We start from the raw sequence: 10348 nt of genomic DNA, 5'->3' as shown, positions 1-10348 counted from the left end.
AATGTCGGGGGGCCGGATGTGAAAGTACGCCGCCTCTATGTGGAGGTGGTGCGGTCTATAGCCCTGTATGGGGCCCCCGTATGGCACCGCTCGCTCGAGGCCAGCACGCCTAGCCGCAAACTCTTCGAAAGAGTGCGGCGGCGGCTGGCCTTGCGGGTCATACGGGGGTACCGCACCATCTCCACCGAGGCGGCGGGACTCCTCGCCGTGATTCCACCCTTCACTGTGGTGGCGGCGGAGCGGGCGAGGCTATACCACATCGCCCGCTCCTTCCGCCGCCCGCCGGGGGTGGAACTCACGCGCGAGGAGGAGTTGGAGCTCGAGGGCCAGAATTGCCAGGCCCGGACGGAAAGTTTATCGGAGTGGAGGGCGCTGTTAACGCCCTCCACACGTCCGATTGTCCGGGCCCTCCTGCCGATATTTCATATATGGTGCAGGAGGCGGGGAAGGTTGACCTTCCGCCTCACGCAGGTGCTCTCCGGCCACGGTTGCTTCGGAGAGTACCTGCATAGAATGGGGCGGGAGCCGACTACGCAGTGCCACCACTGCGGCGAAGATGTCGACACGGCGCGGCACACTCTGGAGGAGTGCCCTGCTTGGGCCGGGCCGCGCCGTGTCCTGAGAGCCGCAGTGGGCGGGTGGGACCTCGCGCTGTCGACCGTGGTCGACCACATGGTCGGCAGCGTGGGGTCGTGGAATGCGGTGGCCTCCTTCTGTGAGGTAGTAATGACCCAGAAGGAGGCCGCCGAGCGGGCCCGGGAGCGGGACCCGGGCTCCGCGAGGAGGGTGTGGGCGCGGGGACGACCCCCGCGCCGTCGTGTGCCCCCCAGGAGGGGGGCGGAGAGGTTAGGGAGGGCGCGGGGGTCTCCCCCGCGCCAACGTGTGCCCCCGGTGGTGGGGGCGGAGGGGGTCTGGCGCGGGGAGTCTCCCCGCGCCCTGTTATGCCCCCACAACTGGGGGCGGTGAACTCGGTGGCCCGGGGTGTGAGCTGACCCGGGCCCCCGGGGGGGAGCATAGCTCCCCCCGTGATAGGCCGACACCTCCCGGGTTAGTTTCCCGGTGTAGGGGGGTGTCGGTCCGTCCCTCCCCGATTGGGGAGGGGGATCCGTGGGGGGTATTGGGTGAGGAAGGGTCGGGGCGTGCCGGATCACGCCTCCGACGGCCCTTCCTTCCGGTGGCGGCGTCTTCTTGTCTCGGCCGGGGCTGGTTCCTTCGGGACACCGGCCCCGAGCGGGACACGAAGACTCCGGGAGCTGTGGGTGGACCGAGCTGGGGCTCGGGAAGCCCAATCCGAAGGCTCCAGGGATGGGGACACCGGGCGGGTCCTTCCGCCCGGGGTCTTATAGCGTAGGCAGTGGGGGAGGTTAACCCCTCCCCCGGGGCATGATGATAGCTGGAAGGTGTCCTGTTGAGTACTCGCGTGATCCAGGCACCTCCCGTGTAGCTTAGGTGGGCGTGAGGTTTTAGTGGGTAGTCTCCGGTAGCTCCGCCCCCCGGAGAGAATCCCACATAACAACGGCTTCCCCCAGGGAGTCGGGGTATGTATAAAACATTTCCTCACGATAAAAAAAAAAAAAAAAGGCCATGCCAGGATCCGAAGATCCCGCCGGCATCGCCTCACACATCATTGGGACTACTTCCCGCGGAATACCCCTTGCTCCGTTAGCAACACACAACTATGTGTGTTCCCAGAGACCAGCACGAGGACATGGAGCGTGGAGGGTTTTAGGAATATGACCACCACCACTGTGGCATACCTAGTAGTGGATCCCAGTCACCACTACTAAGCCCATATCCCCTGGGTCCCCCCATCCTATCCTCTATCCTATCCTATCCTCTATCCTATCCTATCCTCTATCTTATCCTATCCTCTATCCTATCCTATCCTCTATCCTATTCTATCCTCTATCGTACCCTGTCCTATATCCTATCAAATCCTCTATCCTATCCTCTATCCTATCCTAACCTCTATCTTATCCTATCCTCTATCCTCTCCTATCCTCTATTATATAATATCCTCTATTCTATCCAAACCTCTATCCTATCCTCTATCCTATCCTCTATCCTATGCTATGCTCAATTCTATCCTATCCTATCCTCTATCCTATCCTCTATCCTATCCTCAATCCTATCCTATCCTCTATACTATCCTATCCCCTAACCTATCCTATCCTCTATCCTATCCTATCCTCTACCGTACCGTGTCCTATATCCTATCCAATCGTCTATCCTATCCTCTATCCTATCCTAACGTCTATCCTATCCAATCCTCTATCCTATTATATCCTCTATCCTATTCTATCCTCTATCCTATCCTATCCTCAATCCTATCCTATCCACTATCTTATAATATCATCTATCCTATGCTATCTTCTACCCTATCCTACCCTATATCCTATCCTATCCTCTATCCTATCCTCTATCCTATTCTATCGTCAATCCTATCCTATCCTCTATGCTATACTATCCTCTATCCTTTCCTCTATCCTATCCTATCCTCTATCCTGTCCTATCCTCTATCCTATCCTCTATAATATTGTATCCTCTATCCTATCCTATCCTCTATCCTATAATATCATCTATCCTATGCTAATGTCTATCCTATCCCATCCTCTGCCCTATCCTATACTCTATCCTATCATAACCTCTATCCTATCCAATCCACTATCCTATAATATCCTCTATCCTATCCAATCCTCTATCCTATCCTCTATCCTATCCTCTATTCTTATGCCATCCTCTTTCCTATCCTATTCTCTATCCTATCCTATACATTATCTTATAATATCATCTATCCTATGCTATCCTCTACCCTATCCTACCCTATATCCTATCCTATCCTCTATCCTATCCACTATCCTATCCTATCCTCAATCCTATCCTATCTTCCATACTATCCTATCCTTTAACGTATCCTATCGTCTATCCTATCCTATCTTCTATCGTATCCTGTCCTATATCCTATCGAATCCTATATCCTATCCTCTATCCTATCCTAACCTCTATCCTATCCAATCCTCTATCCTCTCATATCCTCTATTATATAATATCCTCTATTCTATCCAATCCTCTATCCTATCCTATCCTCTATCCTATCCTATTCTCTATCCTATCCTATCCTTCTATCCTATCCTATCCTCTATCGTCTACTGTCCTCTATCCTATCCAATCCTTTATCCTATCCTCTATCCTATCCTATCCTCTATCCTTTCCTATCCTCTATCCTATCCTATCCTCCATGCTATCCTATCCTCTATCCTATCCTCTATCCTATCGTATCCTATATCCTATCTCATCATCTGCCCTATATTATACTCTATCCTATCCTATCCTCTATCCTATCCTATCCTTAATCCTATCCTATCCTCCATGCTATCCTATCCTCTATCCTATCCTCTATCCTATCGTATCCTGTATCCTATCCTATCATCTGCCCTATATTATACTCTATCCTATCCTATCCTATCCTCTATCCTATCCTATCTTCTATATTATCCTATCCTCTGCCCTATCCTATCCACTATCCTATAATATCCTCTACCCTATCCTCTATGCTAACCTATCCTCTATCCTATCCTATCCTCTATAATATCGTATCCTCTATCCTATCCTATCCTCAATCCTATCCTATCCTCTATCCTATCCTATCCTCTTTCCTATCCTATTCTCTATCCTATCCTATCCTCTACACTATCATATCCTCTATCCTCTATCGTATCCTATCCTCTATCCAATCCTATCCTCCATCCTATCCTATCCTCTATAATATCGTATCCTGTATTATATCCTATCCTCTATCCTATCCTATCCTCTATGCTATCCTATCTTCAAACCTATCCTATCCCCTATCCTATCCTATCCTCTATCCTATTCTATCCTCTATCCTATCCTATCCTCTATCGTATCCTGTCCTCTATCCTATCCAATCCTTTATCCTATCCTCTATCCTATCCTATCCTCTATCCTTTCTATCCTCTATCCTACCCTATCCTCTATCCTATCCTATAGTCTATCCTATCCTCTATCCTATCCTATCCTTAATCCTATCCTATCCTCCATGCTATGCTATCCTCTATCCTATCCTCTATCCTATCGTATCCTGTATCCTATCCCATCATCTGCCCTATATTATACTCTATCCTATCATATCCGCTATCCTATCCTATCCTCTATCCTATCCTATCCTCTAGTATATCCTCTCCTCTATCCTATCCTATCCTCTTTCCTATCCTATTCTCTATCCTATCCTATCCTCTACATTATCATATTCTCTATCCTCTATCCTATACTATCCTCTATCCAATCCTATCCTCTATCCTATCCTATGCTCAATCCTATCCTATCCACTATCTTATAATATCATCTATCCTATGCTATCCTCTACCCTATCCTACCCTACATCCTATCCTATCCTCTATCCTATCCTATCGTCAATCCTATCCTATCCTCTATGCTATCCTATCCTCTATCCTTTCCTCTATCCTATCCTATCCTCTATCCTGTCCTATCCTCTATCCTATCCTCCATAATATCGTATCCTCTATCCTATCCTATCCTCTATCCTGTCCTATCCTCTATCCTATCCTCTATAATATCGTATCCTCTATCCTATCCTATCCTCTATCCTATAATATCATCTATGCTATGCTAATGTCTATCCTATCCCATCCTCTGCCCTATCCTATACTCTATCCTATCATAACCTCTATCCTATCCTATCCACTATCCTATAATATCCTCTATCCTATCCAATCCTCTATCCTATCCTCTATCCTATCCTCTATTCTTATGCCATCCTCTTTCCTATCCTATTCTCTATCCTATCTTATACATTATCTTATAATATCATCTATCCTATGCTATCCTCTACCCTATCCTACCCTATATCCTATCCTTTCCTCTATCCTATCCTCTATCCTATCCTATCCTCAATCCTATCCTATCTTCCATGCTATCCTATCCTCTATCCTATCCTCTATCCTATCGTATCCTGTATCCTATCCTATCATCTGCCCTATATTATACTCTATCCTATCCTATCCTGTCCTCTATCCTATCCTATCCTATCCTCTATCCTATCCTATCTTCTATATTATCCTATCCTCTGCCCTATACTATCCACTATCCTATAATATTCTCTACCCTATCCTCTATGCTAACCTATCCTCTATCCTATCCTATCCTCTATCCTATAATATCCTGTATCCTATCCTCTATCCTATCCTATATTCTTATCCTATCCTCTTTCCTATCCTATTCTCTATCCTATCCTATCCACTATCTTATAATATCATCTATCCCATGCTATCCTCTAGCCTATCCTACCATATATCCTATCCTATCCCCTGTCCTATCCTCTATCCTATCCTATCGTCAATCCCATCCTATCTTCTATGCTATCCTATCCTCTTTCCTATCCTCTATCCTATCCTATCATCTATCCTATAATATCATCTATCCTATGCTATTCTCTATCCTATTCCATCCTCTGCCCTATCCTATCCTCTATCCTATCCTATCCACTATCCTATCCTCTATCCTATCCTATCCTCTATCCTATCCTATCCTCTATCCTATCCTATCATCTATCCTATCCTATTCTCTATCCTATCCTATCCTCTATCCTATCCTATCCTATATCCTATCCTATCTTCTATCCTATCCTATCCTCAATCCTATCCTATCCTCTATCCTATCCTATCCTCTATCCTATCCTATCCTTAATCCTATCCTATGCTCCATGGTATCGTATCCTCTATCCTATTCTCTATCCTATCGTATCCTGTATCCTATCCCATCATCTGTCCTATATTATACTCTATCCTATTATATCCGCTATCCTATCCTATCCTCTATCCTATCCTATCCTCTATCCTATCCGATCCTCTATCCTATCCTATTCTCTATCCTATCCTATCCTCTACATTATCATATCCTCTATCCTCTATCCTATCCGATCCTCTATCCTATCCTATTCACTATCCTATCCTATCCTCTACATTATCATATCCTCTATCCTCTATCCTATCCTATCCTCTATAATATCGTATCCTCTATCCTATCCTATCCTCTATCCTATCCTATCCTCTATCCTGTCCTATCCTCTATCCTAACCTCTATAATATCGTATCCTCTATCCTATCCTATCCTCTATCCTATAATATCATCTATCCTATGCTATTCTCTACCCTACCCCATCCTCTGCCCTATCCTATACTCTATCCTATCATATCCTCTATCCTATCCTATCATCTATCCTCTCATATCCTCTACCATATAATATCCTCTATTCTATCCAATCCTCTATCCTATCCTCTATCCTATCCTCTATCCTATGCTATCCTCAATCGAATCCTATCCTATCCTCTATCCTATAATATCATCTATCTGATCCTATCCTCTATCCTATCCAATCCTTTATCCTATCCTCTATCCTATCCTATCCTCTATCCTTTCCTATCCTCTATCCTATGCTATCCTCTATCCTATCCTATCCTCTATCCTATCCTCTATCCTATCCTATCCTTAATCCTATCCTATGCTCCATGGTATCGTATCCTCTATCCTATTCTCTATCCTATCGTATCCTGTATCCTATCCCATCATCTGTCCTATATTATACTCTATCCTATTATATCCGCTATCCTATCCTATCCTCTATCCTATCCTATCCTCTATCCTATCCGATCCTCTATCCTATCCTATTCTCTATCCTATCCTATCCTCTACATTATCATATCCTCTATCCTCTATCCTATCCGATCCTCTATCCTATCCTATTCACTATCCTATCCTATCCTCTACATTATCATATCCTCTATCCTCTATCCTATCCTATCCTCTATAATATCGTATCCTCTATCCTATCCTATCCTCTATCCTATCCTATCCTCTATCCTATCCTATCCTCTATCCTGTCCTATCCTCTATCCTAACCTCTATAATATCGTATCCTCTATCCTATCCTATCCTCTATCCTATAATATCATCTATCCTATGCTATTCTCTACCCTACCCCATCCTCTGCCCTATCCTATACTCTATCCTATCATATCCTCTATCCTATCCTATCCTCTATCCTCTCATATCCTCTATCATATAATATCCTCTATTCTATCCAATCCTCTATCCTATCCTCTATCCTATCCTCTATCCTATGCTATCCTCAATCGAATCCTATCCTATCCTCTATCCTATAATATCATCTACCTGATCCTATCCTCTATCCTATCCAATCCTTTATCCTATCCTCTATCCTATCCTATCCTCTATCCTTTCCTATCCTCTATCCTATGCTATCCTCTATCCTATCCTATCCTCTATCCTATCCTCTATCCTATCCTATCCTTAATCCTATCCTATGCTCCATGGTATCGTATCCTCTATCCTATTCTCTATCCTATCGTATCCTGTATCCTATCCCATCATCTGCCCTATATTATACTCTATCCTATTATATCCGCTATCCTATCCTATCCTCTATCCTATCCTATCCTCTATCCTATCCGATCCTCTATCCTATCCTATTCTCTATCCTATCCTATCCTCTACATTATCATATCCTCTATCCTCTATCCTATCCTATCCTCTATAATATCGTATCCTCTATCCTATCCTATACTGTATAATATCGTATCCTCTATCCTATCCTTTTCTCTATCCTATCCTATCCTCTATCCTATCCTATCCTCTTTCCTATCCTATTCTCTATCCTATCCTATCCTCTACATTATCATATCCTCTATCCTCTATCCTATCCTATCCTCTATCCAATCCTATCCTCTATCGTATCCTATCCTCTATAATATCGTATCCTCTATTATATCCTATCCTCTATCCTATCCTATCGTCAATCCTATCCTATCTTCTATGCTATCCTATCCTCTATCCTATCCTCTATCCTATCCTATCCTCTATCCTATCCTATCCTCTATCCTGTCCTATCCTCTATCCTATCCTCTATCCTATCGTATCCTGTATCCTATCCCATCATCTGCCCTATATTATACTCTATCCTATCATATCCGCTATCCTATCCTATCCTCTATCCTACCCTATCCTCTATCCTATCCTATCCTCTATCCTATCCTATCCTCTTTCCTATCCTATTCTCTATCCTATCCTATCCTCTACATTATCATATCCTCTATCCTCTATCCTATCCGATCCTCTATCCTATCCTATTCACTATCCTATCCTATCCTCTACATTATCATATCCTCTATCCTCTATCCTATCCTATCCTCTATAATATCGTATCCTCTATCCTATCCTATCCTCTATCCTATCCTATCCTCTATCCTGTCCTATCCTCTATCCTAACCTCTATCATATAATATCCTCTATTCTATCCAATCCTCTATCCTATCCTCTATCCTATCCTCTATCCTATCCTCTATCCTATCCTATCCTTAATCCTATCCTATCCTCCATGCTATCCTATCCTCTATCCTATCCTCTATCCTATCGTATCCTGTATCCTATCCCATCATCTGCCCTATATTATACTCTATCCTATCATATCCGCTATCCTATCCTATCCTCTATCCTATCCTATCCTCTATCCTATCCTATCCTCTATCCTATCCTATCCTCTTTCCTATCCTATTCTCTATCCTATCCTATCCTCTACATTATCATATCCTCTATCCTCTATCCTATCCGATCCTCTATCCTATCCTATTCACTATCCTATCCTATCCTCTACATTATCATATCCTCTATCCTCTATCCTATCCTATCCTCTATAATATCGTATCCTCTATCCTATCCTATCCTCTATCCTATCCTATCCTCTATCCTGTCCTATCCTCTATCCTAACCTCTATAATATCGTATCCTCTATCCTATCCTATCCTCTATCCTATAATATCATCTATCCTATGCTATTCTCTACCCTACCCCATCCTCTGCCCTATCCTATACTCTATCCTATCATATCCTCTATCCTATCCTATCCTCTATCCTCTCATATCCTCTATCATATAATATCCTCTATTCTATCCAATCCTCTATCCTATCCTCTATCCTATCCTCTATCCTATGCTATCCTCAATCGAATCCTATCCTATCCTCTATCCTATAATATCATCTACCTGATCCTATCCTCTATCCTATCCAATCCTTTATCCTATCCTCTATCCTATCCTATCCTCTATCCTTTCCTATCCTCTATCCTATGCTATCCTCTATCCTATCCTATCCTCTATCCTATCCTCTATCCTATCCTATCCTTAATCCTATCCTATGCTCCATGGTATCGTATCCTCTATCCTATTCTCTATCCTATCGTATCCTGTATCCTATCCCATCATCTGCCCTATATTATACTCTATCCTATTATATCCGCTATCCTATCCTATCCTCTATCCTATCCTATCCTCTATCCTATCCGATCCTCTATCCTATCCTATTCTCTATCCTATCCTATCCTCTACATTATCATATCCTCTATCCTCTATCCTATCCTATCCTCTATAATATCGTATCCTCTATCCTATCCTATACTGTATAATATCGTATCCTCTATCCTATCCTTTTCTCTATCCTATCCTATCCTCTATCCTATCCTATCCTCTTTCCTATCCTATTCTCTATCCTATCCTATCCTCTACATTATCATATCCTCTATCCTCTATCCTATCCTATCCTCTATCCAATCCTATCCTCTATCGTATCCTATCCTCTATAATATCGTATCCTCTATTATATCCTATCCTCTATCCTATCCTATCGTCAATCCTATCCTATCTTCTATGCTATCCTATCCTCTATCCTATCCTCTATCCTATCCTATCCTCTATCCTATCCTATCCTCTATCCTGTCCTATCCTCTATCCTATCCTCTATCCTATCATATCCGCTATCCTATCCTATCCTCTATCCTATCCTATCCTCTATCCTATCCTATCCTCTATCCTATCCTCTTTCCTATCCTATTCTCTATCCTATCCTATCCTCTATAATATCGTATCCTCTATTATATCCTATCCTCTATCCTATCCTATCCTCAATGCTATCCTATCCTTAATCCTATCCTATCCTCTATCCTATCCTATCCTTAATCCTATCCTATCCTACATGCTATCCTATCCTCTATCCTATCCTCTATCCTATCGTATCCTGTATCCTATCCCATCATCTGCCCTACATTATACTCTATCCTATCATATCCTCTATCCTATCCTATCCTCTATCCTATCCTATCCTCTATCCTATCCTCTATCCTATCCTCTATCCTATCCTATCGTCAATCCTATCCTATCCTCCATGCTATCCTATCCTCTATCCTATCCTCTATCCTATCCTATCCTTAATCCTATCCTATCCTCCATGCTATCCTATCCTC

Source organism: Halictus rubicundus, unplaced genomic scaffold (genome assembly GCF_050948215.1).
Source record: "Halictus rubicundus isolate RS-2024b unplaced genomic scaffold, iyHalRubi1_principal scaffold0063, whole genome shotgun sequence".
NCBI lineage: Eukaryota > Metazoa > Arthropoda > Insecta > Hymenoptera > Halictidae > Halictus > Halictus rubicundus.
This window is presented reverse-complemented; position numbering follows the sequence as displayed.